Source organism: Felis catus, chromosome C1 (assembly GCF_018350175.1).
Source record: "Felis catus isolate Fca126 chromosome C1, F.catus_Fca126_mat1.0, whole genome shotgun sequence".
Classification (NCBI taxonomy): domain Eukaryota; kingdom Metazoa; phylum Chordata; class Mammalia; order Carnivora; family Felidae; genus Felis; species Felis catus.
Genome location: NC_058375.1, coordinates 100,747,337 through 100,774,097, shown reverse-complemented (window position 1 = coordinate 100,774,097; position 26,761 = coordinate 100,747,337). Strand labels below are relative to the sequence as shown.

Below are 26,761 nucleotides of genomic sequence, written 5' to 3'. Positions count from 1 at the left end.
TTGGTTTGTCAGGGTCCCTTGGATACCTGAGATCCTCTCACGCTTTAAACCTGGGTAAACTGCGTTTGGGGAAAAAGAGAAGATTTATTAGAAGATGTCCCTGATCCATGCAGTGCCCAAGTGCTTCCAGAAGACAGCTCCAGGGCACCGTCCAACCAAATACTTGTTGACAACAGGCAAAGCCTGCCTTCCTCGAGCCAGCAAAGCTAGGTCATGGCCTGGAGGCCTGCATGGGAACTGGCAGGCCCGGGTTCGGCATCCCAGACACTACACTCTTAAGAAGGAAGTGCCCTGACGCCTGGGCTCTCAGGCCTCCTAGATGTCCAGTAAAAACAGACTGGGTGGCGAGGCCCCGGGCCAGAGAAGGGAGACTGCTTCCAGCAGCACAGCCCCATGCTGATGATGATTCTTGCTGGCACCGAGCACGCCTCAGAAGGTTATAGCACTTTCCCCAGAATCCCGGGGAGCTGGAGTCTGAGACCTTGTGCCCAAGGGGAGGTTCAGCGTCTGACACCATCGGGGCGCAGGCCACATTCAGGTGGCAAGAGTCTTCAAGAAAGACGGTTTCTTCCCTCCTTCCCTTCTCTGCTTTGAGGAGCTTGCCATAAACCCAAATCTATTTGGTTTTCAGCCTTTGCGGTCTCCTCTGGAAGAAAGTGACCTCTTTTGCCCATAAGATTTAGCTTTCGAGAGTTGGGCCCCAACTGGGCTGGGAATGCACTTCCTTAAACAGAGAGTTTCTCACTAAGCAAATGAAGAAGCTGAATTAACTCTTTAAAGTCACTTGAGGAATAGTGCCACCGCGTTATAATTGGTGAACCAGCCCCTTTTCTGTCTGAAAGAAGAGGCAGCCGTTAGATACCATTCAAGCTGTGGTCCTCAATGCGTGGCCCCCCAACCTCCATCACCTGGGACTTGTGAGAAATATGCAGATTCTTGGACCCCACCCCTGACCCACTAAATGAGACACTCTAGTGGTGGTACCCAGCAGTCTGTGTCCTCACAAGTCTTTTGAGAGGTGTTTGTTTTGTTTTGTTTTGTTTAATATAATTGATTGTCAAATTGGCTAACATACAGTACGTAAAGTGTGCTCTTGTTTTTGGAGGTAGATTTCCCATGCTTCATCGCTTAGGTACAATACCCAGTGCTCATCCCAGCAAGTGACCTCCTCAATGCCCATCACCCATTTTCCCCTCTCCCCCGCACCCCCTGCCACCCAGAGGTTATTTGACGCATGCAAGTTGGGAGGGACCACCACCTTAGAGAAACAGAAATGGAGAACCTAGGAAGTCTGAGCAGAGCAATCAGGTGGTGATCTCACGATGGATGGAGGAAATGAGGCCCAGAGAGAGAAGGCAACTGGTCCTAGGAGATGTAGAGGGTCGATAGCCTTTTGGTCTCTCTGGATTCTCTCCTTTCCTTCAGGGAAACTCAGACTTTTCTTTTGAATCGTTGTCCTCTCTCAGAAGTTCCAGTTGCTCACCAGTCCTCACATCATCAAATAACTTTTAACATTTACTCTGTGAGTTTTCTAGACATCTGGCCATTTCATGCAGTAAAAGGTAAAAGACATCAAGTATGTAGAATGCTAAAGAGATCGTAAATTTTTTTTTAACGTTTATTCATTTTTGAGAGACAGAGTGTGAGCAGGGGAGGGGCAGAGAGAGAGGGAGACACAGAATCCGAAGCAGGCTTCAGGCTCTGAGCTATCAGCACAGAGCCCAACACAGGGCTCGAACTCATGAACAGTGAGATCATGACCTGAGCCAGAGTTGGACACTTAACCGACTGAGCCACCCAGGCACCCCTAAAGAGATCTTAGAGTATGGCCTAGATAGGGTTCCTTGGAGGCAGATCCGATGCCAAGAATTACAGTGTAGAAGTTGGGTGTACTTCCGTAGGGACACCTATGATGATTGGTCAGAAGAAGAAACTAATCTTTAATATAGTTGTAACTGAGCCCTTAGACAATCTGATGGAATTCTGGAGCTGGAATGAGCTTTCAGAATGACTTCCAACTGAAGCCAGGAGGCCTGGCCTTTATAACGCTGCATTAGCCAGTCCTGGCTGTGAGCCACCCCTGGGAGGGGCCTCAATCTTGGGCCAGGCAGTTCTCTGCCAAGGGCACTGACCTAGTAAGGGACACAGCTGAGAGCCTTCAGCAGCTGGGAGCTGGGTGCCTCAGCCCTGAAGAGGGGACCTGGAGAGAACAGAAGGTATTCAAGATTTGTAAGGATTAGAAGAATTCATCTGCCGAAAGTAAAACCAAAACACCCTGAGACTCAATGTTAAAAGAATCAGATCCTAAAAGAAGGTGTGTTGCTGATGAGACTGGAGAACTTACCATCTCTACTAAATACTCCCAAGTCCAGTGAAGAAGATCATGGTATGTGCCAGAGCTTTCTAACATGTTCGCTAGCAACAATGACCCACCGTTGTATTGGGGGCTTTTACTTTCTTGGAACCTTAGGGTGGCAGAACAGGACTTAGGATGACAAGTCCCTCTATCAGTTCACCCAGTATGCCACACAAACATTGTTGTGTATGGTTGCATGATGGACAAGAAGTTGGGAAGCACTAGATTCTAAAGTTACTGGTTCAATTGTACTGTATTATGTCTGGGTCAAGGCAGGCATCACAGATGGGCGTGGTCTGTGTGAGTTTACACCAACTGGTTGGTGCTTCTCAAGCTCCAGGCTGGAGTGGGATCCCTCTGATTCTGAGAACCAGCACTGTTCAACCAGAAACATCTCCAGAGTGCAGTAGGCAGTTCATCCAGGTACTCTAGGATGATTAAATATCCCTTAGGAGCAAAGGATATCCCATGGAGCTTTTCCCTGCTTGTGTCCACATTAAGAATATCTGCTTTGTGTTTCAGCATCCTGAGTGGTATGATCCTCAGGAGTTCTCTGAGAAAAGATGGGCACCAGTGATCCTACCTGATCTCCTCATTGTCATTCAGGCCCTTATTTAAAGGATGTGGTTCTCCATACCTTGCTTATCTGTGAGGAACTGATGAAATTAAGTTCTCAAACCAGCAAACCTAAGGGTCAACCTCTGGGTCATGGTGACTCGGTACAGAAACCCTGGGCAAGTTCTCTCAGCATCATCATTCAACAAATACATTAAGGAAACATCTCAAACAGAAGGAACTGGCCACTAGAGAAACAATATGTTGTCACCTAAGAATTCTGGGGCTGTGCTCTCTAAGACCCGGCAGGATGGGAAGGAGTTTGAGAAGCCTCAATGACAGACATCTGATCAATGAGCCTTCGGCTGGTCCCCTGGGAGGATATCTGAGTCCTGTAGCACAAATAGGTAGCATGGTCTGTAATCTCTGGTCATAGGGACAGACTAGGGGAGACACCAGAACCATATTCATCTTCCCATTCTGCCTTTCACTTTTTTGTGGGGGAAGAAACGCTAGGTGTTTCCCCTGTGTGGTTGTGAGCTTTGACCCAAACCCTTGGTCTTCTTGATCCCAGGGCTGCCCCAGGACTAGATCTCAGGTGGATTTCAAACTGGTTTTGCATACCCACTGGGCTATAAAAAATGGTCCTCTTGATTTTCTTTCCAAGGAGAGAGGCAAGAGGTAGTAGTGGTATGAAACCTTCGCACCTGTGCCAGAGGATTCCTGTTCTTACATGGGCGTGCGTGCGTGCGTGCACACACACACACCAGAAGGTGCACTAATTTCCCCCTGGGTGACACCATGGAAGATTCTCTGGCAAAGCAAGTCTGGGCAGGTCTGATGGCAGTTTCACCTGGGCTACTGGCTTAGGAACCAGAGAAGAAGAAAAGGGAGAGAGCCAGACTGGACAACTGAAATTCAGCCCAAGTTCCTGCCTGTCTCCAAGGAAGGTTTTGTGCTGTTCTCTGGAACTGTTCTAGCCAGCTTGAGGGAGAGAGGTATCATCTCTGTTTGTAGTTAGCCAGAGTCCACTCCCTAGTGCTTTGGGGCAGCCAACTGAACTCTGGCGTCTCCTTCTCGTTGTGCTTTAACACGATGCCAGTAGGCTCCACCCGAGCTGGGAGATGGCGTAGCCCCTGCCAAGGCCTTTGTCTTTTTTGACCACAAGCCCCAGCATATCTAGAAGCGTCCAGCTCTCTAGATTCCACCAAACCCCCAGGCCTCTCTGGCCCATTGTCAGAGGGTTGTGCCACTGCTTTGACATAGACTTAATCACAAGCTGTTGCTCTTATCTCTGCCTCTGTGCTCTGCCTTTTAAGGACAAGGACCAAGACCTCTTCATTTCTCCAAACTCCGTGCCACCTACAGCAGTGCTAGTTAGAAGGTAGGGTCTCAGGAAACATTTGGTAGACGAACAAGTAAAGGCATGAATAAATGAATTTATGAAGATGCCAAATGAATAAATGCATTTATGAACTATGAAAGCCCTGTTACCACTGACCACTTGAGTCAGGGGGCCAAGCCAGAGCATCTAATCCTAGAGTAGAGGGTGGGAGATGGGGTGGAAGGCCCTTACCAGCTGCCCCAGAAGCGTTCCCCCAGCCTCATGGAGCAACTCAGTCTCTCTGTCAGCAGAGACATCTTATTATCATCCCTGCAAGTCCCAGTCTTGAATGGAATTGGGTGAATTGGGTGTATAATAAGAGTAATAATAATAGGTCAGAAAAATTTGTATGAAGGATAATATGTATAACCATTTTCCCTCTGGGGGCTTCTGAGGTTAAAAAAGGGTTTTGTTTTCTTTGAGCTAAGCAGGTATACTAATCAAGGCAAAACTAGCTTCTGTAATAAGCAGACCTTCCAGTTCTCCATAGCATCACTATGATCGTTTCATTTCTTGTTAACGTCAATCCTATCAGGGATTCCATAGGTAGCCTCACATGTGATGATTCATGGACCCATGTTCCTTCCTTGAAGCTTAGTTAGCTATATCCTCTTGGGTCTTGGCGTCCGTCCTGCCTTTAGCTGGCAGAGAAGGAAAGAGAAGGTGGAGGAGAAGTACCCCCTTCTCAATCACTTAAGCCTGGAAGTGACCTTTCTGCCCACCTCCCAGGGATGAGGACCAGTCTACCCTAGTCCACATAGATGCTAGGCAGGTGAGAAATGTAGCTCCGGTTGGGAATCCCTCTTTCAGACCCCCTCATCATGAGAGGGGACGCAGGTCTCAGAAAAACAGTCCCTGACGTGGCGAAGTAATGACTGGCAGTAATGGAGTGAAGAAGCCAAGGGAATGGGCTAGAAAGGACACAGACCTATCCACTGGGAAGGACACAGAAGCTCAGAGAAGGGAGAGGGGGAGGAGGAGAGAGAATAGATTGGAGCTGAGGCTGTGGGGTGTGAGACTTTGGAGATGTTAAGAAATCTTGCAGAGTATTGTTGGTGTGATGGCTCCCATGTCAGGCTTTGCCAAGCCTCCAGTAGCTGGCAAGAGGACAGAGGCCGAGCTCAGGTTACTGAGTTACATGGGTTAAAAGCCAGGAGCTGTTCTGAAATTAAATAGTGATGATGGTTGCAGAGCATTGTGCATATACTAAAAATTACTGAACTGCACACTCACAGGGGTGAATTGTATGACAATATGAATATAGCTCAACAAAGAAATTATATGAGGGAGAAACAGGAACCACCACCTTTTGAGCACTACTTTGGGCCACCATTTCACATACCTTGATCAACCCTAATTCTTACTTTAACCTGAAAGATAGGTAGGTACTGATGTCTCTATTTTACAGATAAAAAACAGACTCACTGAAGTGAAAGGGCCCAACATCACACAGGTGGTGAAGTCAGAATTCACACCCCAAGGTCTGCCCAGCTCCAGAGCTGGCGTTCTCCCCACGACGCTGCCTGCTTTCGGTGACAGTCGCTGCCATTTACTGAGTGCCACGTACTGAGGTAGGAACTTTGTATTATATGATTTGAATTTCCTCAACAGTCCTGGGAAGTCGGTGATATTCTTAATTCATAGATGAGGTCACCGAGGCTCCCAAAAGTCAATGATTACCCCAACTTGGCTAATAAACGGCATTGCCAGGTTTTGATCCTTGTCTGATTTCAAAGCCCCTCAAAGTGCTTTCACTTGAGAGTTCATCAGCACTACTCAACTTACAGCAGCAAACATGCCTCTGTCTAACTTTTTAACAAGTAAAGCTTGCTTTTCCCTGCCTGATTCAAATCCAGCTCACTTACTTTATGGAGTGTTTATTAACTGGCAAGTATTATGTTAAGATGCCTTCTCTTTCCTTCTTCACGAACAGAGGTCCATCATCTTTTTCAAAGTTGGATGCAAAGGTTGTTTCTCTACAAAGTTTATACCAATTCTATCCAATTCTGTTCACGTTTATCTCTTAAACGAGAAGATTATTGTGATTTTAGCAGTGGGCTCAGAGTGTTATCTTCGAACAGATCTAATGTGAGATGTTCGTTGCCAGTTCATGCAAGATAGGTAAAGAAAGTGTAACTAGAAGCTTTGATAGTAATTTGGCATTGCTGTGACATCTAATTGCATAATCAGTGGGCTTGTATTTTATGTTTTTTATTTCATTTTTGTAGTAATTCACTTTTGTTGTATTTTACGAAAGAATCAGTCTAGCACAGACTGGAAATTAAAAACAAATTATCCAGCTGGTTTTAGAGGCATTGATCTGAACGAGCACACTGTGGCCCATGGGCCAAATCCACCCTACCACCGAATTCTGTAAATAAAAATGTATTAAGGGCCACATGGCTCAGTCAGTTAAGCAGCTAGATTCGGCTCAGGTCACGATCTTACGGTTCGTGGGTTCGGACCCAGCATCAGGCTGTGTGCTGACAGCTCAGAGCCTGGAGCCTGCTTCGGATTCTGTGTCTGTCTCTCCCTCCCCGACTCGTGCTCTGTCTCTGTCTCTGAAAAATAAATAAACATTAAAAAGTTTAAAATAAATGTATTAAAACACAGACACACCTGTCCGTTTACATACTGTCTAGGACTGCTTTCACGCTACAATGGCAGCCTTGAGTAGCGATCTTCCCTGACTTACCATAGGGTTAGGTTCCCATAACCCCATCGTAAGTTGTAAATATCATAGGTCAAAAATGTGTTTAATACACATAACCTACTGAGCATTATAGCTTAGCCTGGCCTATGTAGACATTAGTCTGCATTTGAGCAACATCATCTAACACAAAGCCTATTTTATAATAAAGGGTTGAGTCTCTCATGTAATTTATTGACTACTGAAAGTGAGAAACAGGATGGTCATGTGGGACAGAATGGTCATCCGTGTCTTGGTGATTCACCCTCAGGATCACATGGCCGACTGGGAGCTGCGACCAGCCAGTATCATGGCAGAGTATTGTGCCGCATGTCACTGGCCCGGGAAGAGATCAAAATTAAACATTCCAAGTATGGTTTCTGCTGAATGCATATCACTTTCTCACCATCGTAAATCAAGAAATTGTTAAGTCAAACCGTTGTAAGTCAAGGACCATCTGTAGTTGTGACAGACACCATACGGCCCCCAAAGTCAAAAATATTTATTTTCTGGACTTTTACAGAAGAAATTGCTGACCCCTGGTCTAGACCACTGGTTCTCAGCTGTGACTGCACATTAGGAGCACCTGGGAGAGGCTGTTTCTTTTTCTTTTTCTTTTTCTTTTCTTTTTATTTATTTATTTAATTCAAGTTAGTTAGCATACAGTGTAGTATGGGCTTCAGGAGTAGAACCCAGTAGAACCCAGAACTTCATCTCTTACGTATGATGCTCAGTGGTCATCCCAACAAGTATCCTCCTTAATGCCCATGTAGCCCAGAGACTTTTTAAATACAAATGATTCTATTTCCAGATATTCTGCTTTAATGGCCTGGGGTGCGGCCCGTGCAGGCCATTTTAATTGCAGCAAACTTTCAACTGGTGCTGAGAATAAGAAGCACTGGATGCCAGAGATCCACCCTGAACCTATCTAGTCACAACTCTGGAGTACGGGGCCCATACTTGAGTGGGTATGGCTTGAGTGTATTTTGTTAAGTAAATCCCTCACGGGTGATCTAGACGTTTAGCTAGGCTTGAGAGCCCCTGCTGTAGACTCGGGAGCAATGGCCTCAAAGCTATAAAATGTATGCGAATTACATGAGGAAGGTGCAAAGAATACAGATTCCCAGGCCCACCTCTAGTGAGTCTAAACAACCCATGTGACTGTGGCCTCAGAATGCGCTTTTGTAGCAAAGCCCCACAATGCTTCTGGAGCGGGGGCATCTGTGGACACCCTCTGAGCAACTGCTCTAGTGCAATAAGCACTTGGTTTCTGTCCAGACTCCCTCAGAATGACTTGGATTCTGTGACTCATTTTTCCCCTTTGTGCAATGAAGAGAATGATCCCTCCCTAGGCTCACTTTTCCAGGACTGTATTGAGTTCTGAACATACAATGTACGTGCAAGTGTTCTGTTTAAAGTGAAGGAAAATGCACGTAGAGAAGCATATTCCATCTCCCTGAGACAGAAGCGACTGACGGTGACGTACCTTGTTTTATCTCCAGACAAATGGACGTTTATTCCAAAAGAATCTCCAGAGGAGGATTCAGGCAGCTAGAACAGGCTCAGAGCAGGAGGTCTGGGGTTTTCATGGGACCCTGTCTACACCCTTTGCTTCCTGTCTATGTCACAATAGGAAGAAGAAAAAGGTTTATTTTTCTGAAACTGATTATTTCCAGCAATCCTCACATCAGTTCTTTACGTCAGAAATAGTATGCTCATTTTAGAGATGAGGGAAGTACAGCTCAGAGGAGTTGAATGATTTTTCCGAAGTCACTGACAGCCAGAATGTGTCAGAATGTGACAGCCAGAATGTGTTAGGGTTCAGGTCCCCAAACTCTAGACCCCGCCTTCTTAAGCACTCTTGCCACTCTCCCGTTTGTGTAGGGGAGGGAAGAGAAGGCTCCTGGAAGGCCACTCAGCCACCTGTATGCTTCCTTCCATGGCAGTATTTGCTCGGAATTCCTGACTGTGCACACATGCCCTGTGCCTCCCTCCACTCCAAGTTCATGTGCAGGCACAATGTAGACTCTGCATGATGCAAGCAGCCTTGGGAGGACCTGCTCTTTGTTAAGGAGCTGACTGCCATTTCTGAAGTCATTCCATGATCTGACCATCCATTATCTGGGAGCTGTCAACAGCAAACGGTGCAGAATCCTTAGTATTCTGAGAAGCAGATGCACAAGAAAGGAGAAATCACTGAGTATTTCCTCCCACCCTACAGGGAAAACATGGCGATCCTGGGGACTCAGTACTTCTGAAGGTTAGCTCTGTGACAGCTGAGAGCGGGAACACGACTCGGGAAAGGGGATCTGCCCTGTGTCACTTCTAAGCATCTATTTGAGTTCAGCTGAAATCTGGTATAGTGAGTTTTGAGAAATGGGAGGTATCCAAGATCTGAGATGGCAGAAAGAATGGACCAGTTCTCTACCCGCAAGACTGTGGACCACCTGAAGGCCCAGCCAGAGGTGCTGGAGGCTTTGTCCAAAAGAAGCTGGACAAAGTCATCTGTGACCCAGAGCAAGTGTTTTCCAGTCCAGCCCCAGTAAAAGGGAGCTGGCTAAAGCAGAGATTCCTATCCATCCACCTATTTTAATCCTCCCGTCCCCAGCTTCTCCCTGATCCCCTCCTGTGTCCCACCCAGAGTCCCCTTTCTCACCATACATTCTAACTTTCCCTCTCCTCCTGCCCCTCATGCCTCTGACCATCCTTCTTCTGCTCCCTTCAGCAGAGTGGCCTTGAGTGCAGCAACCAGGGCAAGGCTGATGACCTACTATTGACCTTCTGCCCTCCAGGTCACGCCTGTCCTTAAGCCTCATTCCTCGGAGAAGCCCAGAACATGGCAGTAACCTGCTGTAATGTGGGAGAACCATTTCGGTAACGACAGCTTTTTGTTGATCTAATTCAGGAGTCAGCAAACCATGGCCCATGGGTCAAATCCAGCTCACTATTTTGTAAGTGAAATTTTATTGAAACACAGCCACACTCATTTATTCACATGGTGTCTATGGCTACGTTCATGCTTCAGGGGGCAGAGGTGAGTCGTTGGGAAATAAATGTCATGGTCTGCAAAAAAGCCTAAAATATTCACTCTCTGGCTATTTGCAGGAAAAAAAAAAAATTGTCAACCTCTGATCTAGAAAAGCCCCTGCCAAGTCTGAAGTCTTGCTCAAATAAGTCCTTCTGTTGTTTCTGCTAGGTAGAAGTGGTTTGTGGTTGTTTTCTTTGGAAGTTACTGAGCCTTTGAAAGACGTTAGTGAGCCCAGCGCAACAGTAAGTCGGTGACGAAAGGAGACCCCATCACCTTGCCCCCACCAAGCAGCACAGTCGCCCCCATACTGACCAGGATATTCCTGCTTCAGGAGGTGGGGGGGATGGGACTCTTCTCTGCTGAGAAGCAGGGCAACTCCCCATGACAAAGCCCTTCACTCCCCACCGCTCCTCTCAGTGAGAGCCTCCTGGTGCCACAGAGACAGAAACTGAAGAAGTACTAATGGAAGCTGGGCAGTCATCCATTGACAACTCTGTGCGCCTTTTGTCTCAGGTGAGACATGTTGCCTGACAAACTGCAAGACCCCCACAGCTCTTTGATAACCAGGCCTAGTGGGTTCCGGTCTTGTACTTGCTTTCTCTTCCTTTCATCTCACAACGAAACTACTTGAGCCATGAAGTCACTCCCTCCACCCACAAATAATTGGCTATTTAGTGTTGGGGTCATTTTAATTTTTGGCTTGATCATATTAACAATGATATTACTACTAGTATCCTTCCATATATGGGACTTGCTCTGGCAGGAAATACGTGCTTTACATCATGTATGGCAATTTGACCAACTCAAAATAGTGCCAGATCCCACCCACCGCATTTTTCATGTCCAGGCCCCCCACCATAGTGACTGTCCCCATGGTTGTTTTGACCCTGCTCTGTATCTGGCAACAGAACACAGGTCAACTGAGGCTCCTATTGGTGCTGCTCTGGAAGCAACTCTGAGACACTGTAGTATTGAGATGTCTCGGGGGGCCTCTCCCAATGGTGTTTTGAGGCCACACCATAACCGAAAACAAACCTTCATCATCATTGCTCTGTAAGTTGCCTCAGAACGGCTACACACTCTGCATACTCAGTTCTAATAGCATAATGGTCACCAAGCCATCCCTGGGGCCCCACTCTCTTCCCCATCCTTGACCTTAATGGGAACTGTTGGTCTTGAGATCCCTGGGAGAAGCCCCACTGCTCTGCTCTCCTGATATGCCGTCTTTAAGACATCTCTGCTACTCTGCTCTAGCTCCTCAGGATCCCAGGACGCCATTCCTTTATTTGTTTATTCAAAGAACAGTTCTGAGTGTTCCTGTGTGTACAGAATGGATAAGGCATCGCCCTGACTTCAGAGAAACCTAGAGGCTAAATGGGAGAGAGAAAAAACAGCGTAACACAGAGGGCACCAGGTGCTGTGGGAACTTGGCCTGGGAAGTGATGGGTTCAAGAAGACTTTCCAGCGGGGTAACACCAAGTTTTAAAGGATAAGTAGGAGCCAGGCAAAGGGATCTAGGACAGAGATGGAGCTCTAGGCAAGAGGAGGAACATACATTGACCCATAGGCATAGGAGAAAGTTGAAGGTTTGAAAAAAAAAGAATATTTCTGTCTTCCTTGACTTACAGAGCCTGAAGATATACCCCATGTACTTATGGGGCCTGCACCGTAGTGCCCAAGGCTCCAGGTCCTGCCAGAAGTCTAGCATTATAGGTGACAGCTTCCCCACCATGGGAGCTCAGACCAGACCCTGCCTGGGAAAGCAGATTCTTGGTGTTGTATCACCATAGCACTATTCCTTCCTCCTTCTAACGCCCTTGATATAGACCGTGGGTCCACCTTACCCTGGCATGGGCTGGCCTTTCCATCAGTTGAGGGATATTTTTCTAGATTTTTCTGATGAGTTTTATCAAGTGAAGGAAGCAAGTCTCAAAATGCCTTTTTGTCACCTTTCTGGATTCTCCATGGCCTCTAGGCCAAATTAGACCACCACCCCACTGTACGGAACTGGAACAAGCAAGAACCCCCCTGCATCATGTCTGGAACCCTCGGCAACATTCACTTGGCTCTACTGGGCCCTATGCTATTCTTACACAGTCATGATTAACAACTGGTTGAAAATTGTAACTTTTATTTGTCCCTACGTGGCTCTAGCTTGAGAAAGGCATGAAGAAGATTGAGACCCCTGTCCCAGTTCTCAGAAAAAGAAAACATCTAAAACAGTTAGTCTGGGCTTTGTGCTTGGCTTTACGGTCTTCATGAGGTTTGTTCAACTGATGCCAGCAACATCTGGAACTGGGAGTGTGTCTGGTCACACTGCAATAAAAGGAGCCTCTCTTGGCTGGGTTTCTCTGCAGGAAGAGACCCAGGAGGCAGAGCAGCAGAGAGGGTGCAAGGGTATTGGAGGCAGCAGGAATGGGCAGGGGCATGTGGGTTTTGCTTAAGGAGAGAGCAGGCATTCCGTCTGACTGAGGCAGGACCCAGAAAGTAGAGAATTACCACCCCAAAGCAGGTACTTTGCACTATCCTGTGCCTTAACCAGTCAGTCCCTTTCCTCCCTCAGCCTCCCTACTCCTTCCTTCACTTCTAGGCTTTCAGAGCTCTTCTGCTCTGAGCCCAGCTGCTCTTTACTCTTTACTCTAAATCTATTTCCCCAAACTTCTCCCACCAAAATATTTCTGACTACCACTATGCTAAAAAAATAATAATAATTTTGAAAAAACAGTGTGCAGAGGGACAAATGCAGGAAATGTCAAAGTGAAGTCAGTTTTAAGACAACGGGGCAAAGGGTGATTTCTCTTCCTGTCATAAAAATTCCCCTACAGTTACGATGATCGTGTTTTGTTCATGAAAGTAATATATTTTTTTATTTCTTTCTCTTTCCCTGCCGATTTTTGAGTCTAATCTATGGCCAATCTTTGATAAATTCAGTTAGGGTTATGTGCTAATTGCTTAAAGCTTCCTATACCTAGAAGTAACTGTGCTTTTAAGATAGATTCCTGGAGTCAACTGATAGGCAAATAGTGTTTTCCTAATATCATTTCAGTAACAGAATTGAGAGTTTTTGGTAAGGGGTAGGTATAGAATCCCTGAACCTTAACCCCTGGTAAAGATTTTGATGGCCATCTAGCAAAATCTTCTACCCAATGGTGGAATTCTCTCTAAAACACCCAGAACGGGTTGATCACTTCTAGTAACAGCAACTTATTTCTGTGAGAGACAGATATTCAGCCTCTGAATGGTTTTGTTAGAAATTCTCCGCCCCCCCCCCCCTTGTTTTCCGAAAGAAAAACCTACCTTCCTAAAGATTCCTTTTACCAAACCAAGTGAGATCCTCTGGAGCCTAAATAAGTCGAATCCCTTCCCCACATCATAGTAGGCTAAATATTTTAAAGTAGCCATCCCAGCCCAAGGCTTCTCCTCTCTAAGCAAAGAAAAAACAAAACAAAAAAAAAACAAACCCAAACCCTAAAATCTTCAACCCTCTCTGGTATGACTCCTACACAGCCAACCTGACCTCCACAGGGTTCTCTCTAGTTGGTCAATGTTCCTCTTAAAATAGGTGCCCATAATTGGACCCAAACTCCAGATGCATTCTAGCCATTTGCAAAATAGAGTATGAGTCTTACCGCTCTTTTAGCAACCCTAGCACGCCATTTCCTTTCCTTGTGCTGAATTTGGAGGACATATTTCTTCCTCCTGTCTCTGCCTCTCCCCTTCCCTTTTTTCAGACATGTGGCTATTAATTCAGCTCTTCCTCCCAACAATGTTTTTCCAAGTACATTTTTAAACTAAACTGAGGGTTTTGTTTTTAATCTATGCTCACTCTGTCTTGTCCAGGTCTCTCTCAGTCCTGGTTCTGGCACTGAATATATTATTAGCTCCCCCTCCACATTTCAAGGCTGCACAAGAACTGCAAGGAGGCCAGGGACAGGGCTCACTCAGGCTGGTACTGACCAATACATTTCGGCTTGTTCAGTCAGCAACAAATCCACACATTTCCACTCTCTATCTTGTCTGCAAAAACAGAGGACTTTTTTTTCATCAAAGGTCTTGCTAAGATCACTTAGCAAGATCACACTATGTTTCTGCCTGCCTAATCATGATACATGTCCAATCACCCAATAACAAACAGAAATTACACTTGCCAGTAACCCACGAAGCTCCTGGTGGGCACATGATTCTTTCAAAATGCCAACATGTCATCTGTTAGAAATTTGTGACAGGAATCCATATGAAGTTGATTGCCATTATTTTAAAAAACTCTACTTCTAAAAAATCAGGGTATTTATTTAACTGTCTTCACTTTACTATCATATCTCCCATTGATGATTTTCTAAAGACTTTTAACAACCACATCTGCAAATTCTTTTAACATTCTGGGACGGAATTCATCTGACCTGGACATTTAGTTCATTTAAGTTGGCTACATAGTTGCTCTATCTAGCCCATCTCAGCCTTTCATTTCTTTCTTCATTTTTTAAATGCTTCCCCTCTGTTGTGTTTAATATAATACTTGCCACGTTCAAGAGTATTTATCACAAACATGTAAACTACAAACATACAATAAAAATATGATTATATAAACTATATAATGTATATTACATAGTATATAATAAATAATTATGTTATAATACAACTATTATAGAAACTATAAATATATAATATATACAATAATGTGTAATAATATGATGAGCACCTGGAAACCTACAAACCAGTATAAAATTAAAAAAAAAAATTTTTTTTAGCATTTGTTTATTTTTAAGAGACAGAGACAGAGTGCAAGTGGGGGAGGGGCAGGGAGAAAGGGAGACAAAGAATCTGAAGCGGGATCCAGACTCTGAGCTGTCAGCACAGAGCCCGGCCTGGGGGCTCAAACCCACGAACAGTGAGATCATGACCTGAGCTGAAGTCGGACACTCAACCAACTGAGCCACCCAGGCGCCCCACCAGTATACAATTTTTAATTTAACATTATCTTGTCTCTTATAGTGTGCTCTCTCTTGCTTAAGACATTCTTTCTTACCCCAAGATCAGAAAGCTATATTTTATTTTGCGTTTTAAAAGGTTTGCCTTTCACATTTTGTTTTATACATCTAGAATTGATTTTATGTATGGAGTGGGTTGGGGATCCAATTTAACTTTTTTTTATATGAATAATCAACTTTCTCAGTACCATTTCTTCCCCCACTGATTTGTGATGCCATCTGTATCATGTATCAAAGTTCCATTTTGTATAAGCTTATTTCTCTTTTTACCTACTATTACATGTATCCACTTGTGTATTCCTATAATTTTATAATAAGTCTTGGTAACTAGTAGGGCAAGGATCCCCGTGTATTCTTCTTTCTCATCCTTCTGCTCTTAAGTATACATTTTTAAATAAGCTTATTGAATTCCAAGCCAGTTGCAAGTGTGATTAAAATGGCATGGAATCAATCAACTTAGATCTTTCTATTCATGAACAATAACAACAAAAAACCTCTCCATTTACTTAAATCCCCTTTTTTCCAATAAAAAAATTTTAGGGGAGCCTGGGTGGCACAGTCGGTTAAGCGTCCGACTTCAGCCAGGTCACGATCTCGCGGTCCGGGAGTTCGAGCCCCGAGTCAGGCTCTGGGCTGATGGCTCGGAGCCTGGAGCCTGTTTCCGATTCTGTGTCTCCCTCTCTCTCTGCCCCTCCCCCGTTCATGCTCTGTCTCTCTCTGTCCCAAAAATAAATAAAAAACGTTGAAAAAAAAATTAAAAAAAAATTTTTAATTTCTACAGACAAGTCTTGCATATGCTTTGTTAGATCTATTCTTAAGCACCTTATTTTTTACTGATACTCAAATGCTTTCCTTTTTAAAACTGTTTTGTTCTTTGTTGGCATAAAAATAGAACTTTATCTTTTATCTTGCTAATTTAGCCAGTCACTTTGCTAACTTCTATTATTGTTTCTAATTCTGTTGGTTGGGATTTTTCTGTCCAGACAAATATATTATTTGGGAAAATCATTTTTTGTTTCTTTTTTCCTCCCATTCTTAACTTTCTTAGTACTTTTTTTTTTAATATATGAAATTTATTGTCAAATTGGTTTCCATACAACACCCAGTGCTCATCCCAAAAGGTGCCCTCCTCAATACCCATCACCCACCTTCCCCTCCCTCCCACCCCCCCATCAACCCTCAGTTTGTTCTCAGTTTTTAACCTTTCTTAGTACTTTTATTGTCTTACCATGCTGGCTAAAATTACCAAGACAATATTGAATAGAAGTCATAATGGTGGCCATCTTTGTCTTCTTTCTAATTTTGAAAGTAATGCTTCTAACATTCCTTAGTAAGAATGATGTGGCTTCCTATGTAAATTTTTGGTAGATAGTCTTTATCAGAGTAAGAATGCTTTCTTTTATTCATGTAATTTACTAAGAATTTTTATCATGAAATATGTGTGGAATTCTATAAAATGTCTCTTTAAAAATAAAATAAAAATAAAAACGTATTTGAAAATAAGTTAATTGAGGTATAATTTATATACAATAATATTAACTTTTGGAGTGTATAGTGCAATGGATTTTAACCAATACATGCAATCATGTATCTACTACAGTCAACGTGTAAGATCATTTCTGTCACCCTAAAAATTCCTTCATGCCCCTTTACAGTCATTCCTCTGTATTCTTTCTTTCAAAAACTGATGGATTTAGTTTGATAATATTTTATTTGGGACTTTTATGTGTAAATTCATGACTGCTTTTTTCCTGTTATTTTACTTCTTTTACCATCCTTGACTGGTACTGGTATTGAGATTATTCTGGCCTCATTAGATTTATTGGGCAGGGGGTGGGGGGGAAGGTTTGGTTCTTTTTTCTTCCACTTTATAGAAGAGCTTTTATGATAATGAAATGATCAGCTCCTTGAAAACTTGGTAGAATTTGCTTGTACAACTGTAACCTGTGCTGTTTTCATTACTGAGGAGTTTTAAATGCTACTTCAATTATGTTATAAAGATTGGACTATTAAGGCTTTCTATTTCTTCTAGCATCAGGTTTATGTTCTAGGAATTTGTCCATTTTGTCTGCATTTCAAATTTATTGGCATACATTTGGTCATAATATTTCCTTTTAATCACTGCTATATTAATGCAATATTAATACTATATGGCATTAATATCACATTAGTGTAATGTAATACTCTTTAATTGTATATTTCTTTTTTTCTTCCTTATCAATCTTGACAGAGGTTAAGTAATTTTATTGGCCTTTCCAGAGACTTAACCTTTGGCTTTCTGACACTCTAATGTATCTTTGTTTCCTATTTCCTTGATTTTTACTCTTCGTTTTCCCTTTCTTTTCTCTGTGTTTATCCTGTTGTTGTTTTCCAAATTTCCTAATCTTATTACACTTCAGGCTTCTTCTTTTCCAAGATAAACATTTAAAGCTATGGGCCACCTGGGTGGCTCTGTCAGTTGAGTGTCTGACTTTTGATTTGGCTCAGGTCATGGGATCAAGCCCTGCATAGGGCATGGAGCCTGCTTGGGATTCTTTCTCTCCCTCTCTCTTTCTGCCCCTCCCCAACTCATGCTCTTTCTGCCCCTCCCCCACTCATGCTCTCTCTCTCTCTCTTTCTCTCTCTCAAAATAAGTAAACATTTATAAAAAAATATTTAAAGCTAAAAATTAACCTACAATTTCCACTTTAACTGTATGCCACAAGTATTGATATTTATTATCTTATTACTATTCATATCTAAGTAATTTAATATCCAATACGATTTTTTTTGACGCATTATGTATTTAGAAGAGTGCTTTTAAGAACACCTGGGTGACTTAGTTGGTTAAGCGCCTAACTCTTGATTTCAGCTCAGGTCATGATCTCACAGTGTGTGACTTTGAGCCACGTGTCAGGCTCTTTACTGACAGCATGGAGCCTGCTTGGATTCTCTTTCCCTCTCTCTCTCTGAACCTCCCTGGCTCATATGTGTGCATGCATGTGTGGTCTCTCTCTCAAAATTTTTAAATTTTTAAATATAGGAGAATTTTTAGTCTTTTTGCTATTGACTCTTACCTAATTGTACTCTTATTACAGAATGTAGTCTTTATGTACCAATTTTTAAATTTATTGCAGCTTGCTTAACATGATTATGATCTCTGTGAATGTTGAGAAGAAGGTGATTTTCTAGTCTTAAGGAGCCAAGTTTATATATGATCTATATATTAGATCAGATTCATTAGTTACATTCGAGTCATTTACATTACTATGTTTTTTTGGCATGTGCTATCTATATTTGATAGCTAAAATAGTTATAATATTTAATGTGTTAAAATCTGCTTTGATGACAGATTTATCAATATCATCTTTAAATTTTATCAATGTTTCTTTTATATATTTGCTTTATATCTTACACTGTACATAAAAATAAACTCAAAGGGGATTAAGTACCTAAATATAAGACTTAAAACTGTAAAACTCCTAAAATTCTGGAAAAGCTCCACAGGAATAGCTACATGATGTTGAGCTTGGTGATGATGATATTTTAGATTTGTCACCAAAAGCACAAGCAACAAAAGCAAAAATAAACAAGTGGGATTATATCAAACTAGAGAGTTTCTGCACAGCAGAGGAAACAGTTTAAAAAAAATAAAAAGGACAAGAAAAGAAAAGCAACCTACATAATGATAGAACATATTTGCAACCTGTATATCCAATAAGGGGTTAATATCTAAAATATATAAGGAACACTTAGAAGTCAATAGCAGAAAATCATATAACCCAATTAAAAAATGGGCAAAGGACCTGAATAGACATTTTTCCAAAGATCTACAAATGGCCAACAGTTATATGAAAAGATGTTCAACATCATTAATCATCAAGGAAATGCAAATCAAAACCACAATGAAATACCAGCTCATATTTGTTAGGATGCCTATTATTAAAAAATTCAAGAAATTATTGTACAAGAGTAATGTATATAAATCAAGCTCAGTGCCCTGAATAGGAATATTTATTAACTTGTTATTAATAAAGAATAAATAATAATAAATAAATAAATGATAAATTTATGATTTATTATTATTATAAATGTTATAAATAATACAGTATCTCTGTAAATAAATTAAGTATATATTTTCCTAAAAACTACAGTTTGCAGAGGAAAAAATGTCAAGCGATAACAAATTCTGGCAAGAGTGTGGAGAAAAGGGAACCCTTGTACACTGTTGGTGGGAATGTAAATTTGTACAACCGTTACATGAAACAGTATGAAGATTCCTTAAAAAACTAAAAATAGACGGGCATCTAGGTGGCTGTCGGTTAAGCTCCGGACTTCGGCTGGGGTCGTGATCTCGCATCGGCTCTGGGCTGACAGCTCAGAGCCTGGAGCCTGTTTCGGATTCTGTGTCTCCCTCTCTCTCTGCCCCTCCCCCACTCGCACTCTGTCTCTCTCTCTCTCTCTCAAAAATAAATAAATGCTAAAAAAATTTTTTTTAACTAAAAATAGAACTATCATATAATTCAGCAATCTCACTTCTGGGCATACATCAAATGGAAATAAAATTAGTATCTCAAAGAGATAGCTGCTCTCCCATATTTATCACATGACATTATGCTGATTGGACCTAATGAGTGAGAATTAGTAACTCCTCTAGATTTATTGGTAAGACGTGTGTGTGTCAGAGAGTGAAAAATAAATCTGACTAAAATTTAGGGGCCTTCTACTCAGTGAAGTTTCTAGGGGTTCAGTGATAATGGCACATGTTGAAACATCCCTTCTAAAGTAAAGGAGAAGTTGTTACAGCTGGCCTTTTCTACAACCAAGAAAGAGGCACAATGCCTTAGTGGGCTGCTTCTCCTCCTCCTCCTCCTCCTCCTCCTTCTTCTTCTTCTTCTTTTTACTATTTCATTGATTTTTGAAAGTGAGAGAGACAGAACACAAACAGGGGAGGGGCAGAGAGAGAGAGGGAGACACAGAATCCAAAGCGGGCTCCAGGCTCTGAGCTGTTAGCACAGAGCCAGACATGGGGCTTAAACTCAAGAACCATAAGATGCTGACCTGACCTGAAGTTGGCCACTTAACCAACTGAGTTGGTGCCCCTAGTGGGCTTTTGAGGACAACAGTTTATTTTTTATTTATTTTTTCAACGTTTTTTATTTATTTTTGGGACAGAGAGAGACAGAGCATGAACGGGGGAGGGGCAGAGAGAGAGGGAGACACAGAATCGGAAGCAGGCTCCAGGCCCTGAGCCATCAGCCCAGAGCCTGACGCGGGGCTCGAACTCACAGACCGCGAGATCGTGACCTGGCTGAAGTCGGACGCTTAACCGACTGCACCACCCAGGCGCCCCAGAGGACAACATTTTACTCATTTCAGTGTGTTACTTCAGGCCATTTACCATGTGACCCAAAAAACTGCTAGTTTTGAATGGGGCCCAGAACCAGAAAAAGGGTTTACAACAGGTTTAGGCTGCTGTGTAAGCTGCTTTGCCAGTTGGGCCATATGATATAGCAGATCCGTTGGTGCTTGGAATGTCGGTGGCAGATAGGGATGTGTTTGGGGACTTGGAAAGGTCCGTATAGTTGAACTGCGACATAGGCCTTTGGGATTTTGGAGAAAGGCCCTAAGATCCTCCTTGGATAACTACTCTCCTTTTGAGAAATGGTTCTTGGCCTGCTACTGGGCCTTCGTAGAGACTGAACACTTAACCATGGACCACCAATTTACTATGTGAACTGAGCTACCTTCGTGAACTGGTTGTTATCTAACTCACCAAACCATAAAATTAGACATGCACAACAACCCATCATTAAATGGAAGCAGTAAGTACATGCTCAATCCCGATCGGATCCTAAAGGCGTAAGTTACATGAAGAAGTGGCTCAAATGGCCATTGGACCTACTCCTGCTGCCCTATCTTCTCTCACCCCGCGTACCTGTGGCCTCATGGAAAGTTCCCTGCAGTCAACTGGCAGAGGAAGAGAACACTTAGAACTGGCTTACAGATGCTTCTGTACCATGTACAGGCGCCCCACAAAAGTGAAGAGCTGTAGCACTACAGTCCCTCCCTGAGACATCCCATAAGGACAGTGGTGAAGGGAAGTCCTCCCAGAGGGCAGAGCTTCAAGCAATGTACCTGGGTGTTTACTTTGTTCAGAAGGAGAAATGAGGAGACATGCAAATAGATTCATGGACTGTAGCAAAAGGTTTGGCTGAATGGTCAAGGTCTTAGAAGTGACATAATGGACATTTGGTAACAGAATTGGGGAAGAGGTATGTGACTAGACCTCTCTGAATGGGCAAAAACCATGAAGATGTTTGGGTTCCATGTGAATGCTTACCAAAGGATAGCCTCAGCAGAGGAGGATTTTAATAATCAAGTGTATAGAATAATCTGTTTTGTGGATATCGGTCAGCCTCTTTCCCCTTCCGTCCCTTGTCATTCCCTAGCATGCTCATGAACAAAGTGACTATGGCGGCAGAAATGGACATTTGCCTGGGCCAGCAACATGGGCATGCACTCATCAAGGTTAATCTGGCTGTGGTCACCAGTGCCTAATCCACAAGTAACAGAGACTATCACCGAGAGCCTCCAAAATGGCACTATTCTTGGATGAACAGCCAGCTACCCGGGTTAATTACGTTGGACTGCTTCCATCCTGGAAGCTGCGGTGTTTTATCTTTTTTGGAATACGCATTTATTCCAGATATGGTTTTGCCTTCCCTATACCCAGTGCTTCTGTAAAAACTATTATCCATGAACTCCTAGAATGTCTTATCCTCTCTCGTGGTATTCCATACAGCATTGTTTCTGATCAAGGAACTCACTTCATAATAGAAGAAGTGCAGTAATGGGCCCATTGTTCATGGAATTTACTGGTCTTCTCATGTTCCTCAACACCCCAAAGCAGCTGCTTTAATGGAACAGGGGAATAGATTTATGAAGACTCAGTTATAGTTCCAGTAAGGTGGCAATACCTTCCCGGGCTGGGGTGAAGGTTCTCCAGTAGCTCAGATAAACTGCGAATCAGCACCCAATATCTGGTGCTGTGTCTCAGATAGCCAGTAGTCATGGGTCCAGGAATCAAGGGGTGGAAATGGGAGTGGCACCACTCATTCATTCTTAATAACAGCAAAGTTTCTGTTTTCTGTTCCTGCAACTTTCTGGTCTGCTGGCCTAGAGATCTTAGTTCAAGAGGGAAGAATGTTTCCACCAATAGACACAATAACAATTCCATTAAACTGAAAATTAAGGTTGTCACCTGGCTACTTTGGGCTTCTCATGCCATTGAATCCACAAAGAACAGTGTTGGTTGGGATGATTGATCCTGAATACCAAAGGAAAATTGGATGAGCATTCCACAATGGAGGCATATAGGAGATCCCATGTGACATCTTGGTATTACCCTATATTTAGCAGAATATTGATATTAAATACTTCAGAGTTTATTTCCTTAGTCCACTTGTACTCATCTACAAGTACCCTATGTGGACTGCAGTTTTCTCTGACCATTTAGACAAAATGGGCTCATCTCTGCTGACCTCACCTGGAGTTATTATTTTGGTTTTGTTTTTTAAAGACACTTATTGAGGTATGATACAATGTACATATGTACATTGTACAATAAACTACCTACATAAAATATGAACTTTGATACATGTTTAAAAATGTTTCAACTGTGGTAAAATACACATGACATAAATTTGCCATTTTAACTATTTTCAAGTATATCTTTTGATGGTGTTATGTATATTCACATTGCTGTGCAACCAATCTCCAGAACTCTTTTCATCTTCCAGAACGGAAACTCTGCACCCATCAAGCAATAGCTCCCATGTCTTAGCCTATTCAGGCCACTATGCAAAAATACCATAGACTGGTTGGGGTTGATTAAACAAAAAAACATTGATTTCTCACAGTTCTTGTAGGCTGGAAGTCCAAGCCTTCTTTCTGGTTTCTGGTTTCTAGACAGCTGTCTTGTCAGTGTATCTTCACATAGTGGGAGGGGAGAGAGCTCTCTGAGATCTGTTTTTTAAGGACCATAATCCCATTCATGGGGGCTCCACCTTCATGACCTAATCACCTCCCAAAGCCCCCCCCGCACACACACACCTCTTAATACCATCATATTGGGGGTTAAGATTTCAACAGATAAATTTTGGTGGGACACAAACATTCAGACCATGACATTTCATTTCCTCCTCTCCATAACCCCTGACAACCACCATTCTACTTTTTGTTTCTATGAATTTGACTACTCTAGATATCTCACATAAGTGGAATCATATAGTATTTGTCATTTTTTGACTGGCTTATTTCATTCAGTATATTGTCCTCAAGTTTCATCTATGTGGTAACATGTGCCAGAATTTCCTGCCTTTTTCAGGCTGAATGATAATCCATTGCAGGTACATACCACATTTTGTTTATCCACTCATCTGTCAATGATTACATAAGTTGCTTCCAACTTCTGGAGAGGGTTTGAGTTAGCATAGGTTTGCCTCAGTCCTTAGTCTAGCCTGATGTTTGTCAACAAAACATAGCACGTATCATCCAACAGATCCTTGATAAGAATTGGCCATACTATTGTGTTCATCTCTTAGTGCCTACTTACCGCACCTATTTGCTAAGTCTTATGGGTGTGTCAATCCTCTGCAATCTTGAATTCTCTTGTTGGGATGAGTCTCACTGTTTTCATGATGGTGCTGGTCTCAGGAAACCTCTCTGAGAGCATTATCCTCTCGACTCCCCCTCTTCCACACCAATCTCTTTGAAACCTGACAATAGCTCATAACTGCTAGCTACTTCTCTGATTAGGCTTTTCTGGGTCAAATGAATCCCCCTTTCCATTGAGAGTTGGCAGGCTCTGTTATATTTCAGAGTTGGAATGCTCTTTCTAGCCAAAGTGATATATGTCTTAGTACATTTCCTTTTAATTAATAGTGACTTGGGATATTTTCATTTCTTTGGACGAATCCTTCCCATCAAGAATTGTTATGATTCACTTGGGAAAGCAAACTGAAATTTATGTTCTCATAAATATTTGAAAAGAAGCCATCTCATAGTCCAGGATCGGAAATCACAGGCTTGCCATGTGGATAGTCTGAGGGCTCTTGGTTTTGAAATAAATATATATCCACTTCAGCATCATTGTGAACAGAATTTGCATGCATGCCACTAGGTGAGGCCATGTGTGAGCTCATCTCTGCAGAACCCTGCTGGGTACTCCTTGCTGGACTGGTGGGCTTTATGAGTGTCACATGATCACTTCAAACAGCTCAAGTTGGTCTTGGATTTTAGTTCTCCACTCTGTGGCTGATGGCATTCTGCAAGAATCTAAATTCTATGATAATAAAAGTTTATATAATGCCAAACACAAGAACACATTCTGTATTTCACTGGTCTAAGTTTAATTTGAGTACCTATTAATTTTGAATTGCATGACTAAACCAGTTGTCCTGCTGTGAACCTACCCCTTGCAACCCTGAGTGTGGGTGGAGGGCAAGAGTTTCCTCCTCGAGTGGGGAAGAGACACAGATGTCCTGGAGGAAGCAAGAATTTTTTACAAATAGAGGGAAACAAAAGGAAGAATTGTACAACTCTCCTCTAGAGGACTCAGCTGAACAGGAAGGTCTGGAAATGCCGGAAGCTACCATCACTTTGAGGCAAGAGTGAGAAGAACAAAATTTTACTGCAAGTTTCTGAAGGACTTGATTTAGAAACCTTTGAAAAGCCCAGGACTGACTTAATGGGGGCCAAGACCTCAACCCGAGAGGAGCTGGCATACAAAGAATGTAGTGAGGTTGCTTTTCCTGCCTCAGCAGCTGACTTGGATGTCACTGGCAAAGCAGTTTCCTTCTTAAGACCTAAAAGTTCGCTACACGTATACCGTCTCTATAACATTTTCCAATATATGTAGCATATACCATGGTCTTCCCCACTGCTTAATCTTCTTGTTCATTCATTTCGAGTTTTTATTTAAATTCCAACTAGTCAACATATAGGGTAACACTAGTTTCAGGAGGAGAATCCAGTGACTCATCACCCACGCACAACACTGATCGCTCATCACGACAAGTGCCCTCCTCAATACCCATCACCCACCCAACCTATCCCCCCAGCGGCCTCCCCTCCACCACCCCTCAATCTGCTCTCTACACCCACTGCTTAGTCATTTGATTTTCACTCTGTATCCTCAGAAGAGAGTCATTTTTTTTCCTCTTACAAAGGATCTGTTGATAAACTGGGTCCGGTCTTGAAAGCTTCATTCTTAAGCAAATGTGTATTAATCTCCCAGTTCCTGATTTGCCAGGAACATTAGGAAGCCAAAGGAAAAACAAACCAAAAGTCTATTTTTGGATGAGCTGACTTATAGACAACAAGGGAGAGCGCCCCTCCTCCGTGACCCAAGAACTGGTCAAATGTAACTCTTATGAATTCTTATCGCCTCCAGAATACCTGGGTGTGATAAATACATGCGGGAGGTCACGGGCCTGAGTTTGTAACCAGTAGCAAGAATATATTTAGGGTTATGGTCTGAGACCTGGTTCTGGTTGAAAGAAGTCACAGAAATATAGATAGAAGAGGCCTGTTTTTCTTAGCTCTGAAGTTCTCGGGTCATTGCCTCGACCCACTAACATTTCTTTATATAGGTTACTTGCTGAAAATATTAAATAATCAGAACATATTTTGCCACCAACACGACTCAAAGTTGGTAGTAACTGGTGAGCTCTGATTCTTACCAATCAGCTTAATTGACTCCACAGGTCAATTAATGCGACTCTTCACATTTTTAAAAAAAAATGGACAACCTTCTACTGTAGCTTGTCGTTAGCTTGTCTGATACTTTAAACAAGTTGTATGCAAGTTTACTCTTTAATAAATATTAGTTCTTGGCTTATCGATCTGATAATTGACAAGGGGAGCAGCATCTGTTAAAAATGATCTATTTTCAGACTACTGTCAACTGTTGCCTTGAATATTATAACAATTCTAGTCTCCACACGGCAACCAGAGTTGATTTTCCTAAAACTCTTATGTTATCCCTCTTCTTTTTTTTTTAATTTTTTTTTTTTAACGTTTGTTTACTTTTGAGACAGAGAGAGACAGAGCATGAACAGGGGAGGGGCAGAGAGAGAGGGAGACACAGAATCTGAAACAGGCTCCAGGCTCTGAGCTGTCAGCACAGAGCCCGACATGGGGCTTGAACTCATGGGCCGTGAGATCATGACCTGAGCCGAAGTCGGACACTTAACCGACTGAGCCACCCAGGTGCCCCTCATCCCTCTTCTTGATATCATTCGGTGCTCCCTACACCTTCAGGATAAAGTCCAAACTCCTTAATATGGGGTTTCAGAAGAACAACTGAACTAGCTTAGCCAAATATCCCTTGGCCTACTCACAAGTTTCAAGTGGATTAAACATTCTTTAGGCCACATGCTCTAAAAAGTGATTTACTGATTTGTTTACAGGTGCTACTGATCTCAGACAAGGAAGTGGCACACTCCTGGTCACCCTCATCTCCTCTCCCACCGTGCCAGGGCAGAATGCTTTCAAGGTCTGGGCATTCTTTCCCTCCAGATGAACTGGGCTGATAGCAGATGCTGTGCTAATGGCTCCTCTTAGACAGTGGATGAGTCGTAGGGCCAGGAGAATTCAGGAAGTGGGGTTGAGTCAGGGCATAATCCAAATAGGATGTATATTACACCAGCCAGCAAGGAGCCTGGTCTGTGTCCAGTCCTCAGACTTGTATCATGCTCCCCGTTCCTGTCAAGGCCAG

The 26,761-nt window shown here is 42.8% G+C and overlaps 1 long non-coding RNA gene across 1 annotated transcript in view; it reads left to right on the top strand.

The window, feature by feature from the left end:
• The first annotated feature begins 1,719 nt into the window (after window positions 1–1,719).
• LOC123379027 overlaps window positions 1,720–26,761 on the top strand; it is a 50,160-nt gene continuing 25,118 nt past the window's right edge. The window contains exon 1 of the long non-coding RNA XR_006582944.1: window positions 1,720–5,866. This is a non-coding gene — a long non-coding RNA (uncharacterized LOC123379027). The remainder of the gene's footprint in view (window positions 5,867–26,761) is intronic.